Raw genomic sequence first — 720 nt, 5'->3', positions numbered from 1 at the left:
AGTGCTTCCTAAATGTACATTTTTCATTCTCCATATCCTCTCTTTGCATACCTAAGGTCATTAATACAAAACCATTGGTCAATATTTCTTCTTACATTTTCTCTATCATGTTCTTTGTGTTCATTTAGATCAAGTGGCGCTGTTGTGTGATTCTAATAACTAGTATCAGAGCGAAGAGAGATTCACCACGATCTGTGAAGATGGAAAGTTCAAAGACTTGAATTGAAAAGTTTGATGGATTCGATATCAGTTTCTAGAAGATGCAGATTGAAGATTATCTATACGAGAAAGATATTCAGGAACCCATTTTGGGGGTGAAGCTGGATACCATGACCACAGAGGAGTGGAAGCTCAAGGATTGTCACGCTGTAGGGTTAATCTGGTTGACGCTGCCAGGGAACCAAAGAAATTGCGATTCGAAATGGTCCCGTTTGGGGACCATCTCCAGTTTCTTCATTTCTAGTACCAAAATTTCATGGATTAGATGTTTCGCACTGTGCAACGGCAACTCTCTGTTTTTCTAAGGCTAGTCAGATATCTAATGACCACTCTTTTCCTCCTCACCATATCTAGACACTATAACGTTGGTCCACTTTTGTCTTATATAGTTAACATTCACTCTTTAACGTCCAAGGACATTTTATAACTACCACCAAAATCAAAACATACAATAAATTCATACAAGTTTTACAACATATCATATACTACAAAATAGGGTTA

This window comes from Cucurbita moschata, unplaced genomic scaffold (genome assembly GCF_002738365.1).
Source record: "Cucurbita moschata cultivar Rifu unplaced genomic scaffold, Cmos_1.0 Cmo_Scf00084, whole genome shotgun sequence".
NCBI lineage: Eukaryota > Viridiplantae > Streptophyta > Magnoliopsida > Cucurbitales > Cucurbitaceae > Cucurbita > Cucurbita moschata.
The sequence above is the reverse complement of the archived record's forward strand: the minus strand, read 5'-3'. Positions refer to the sequence as shown.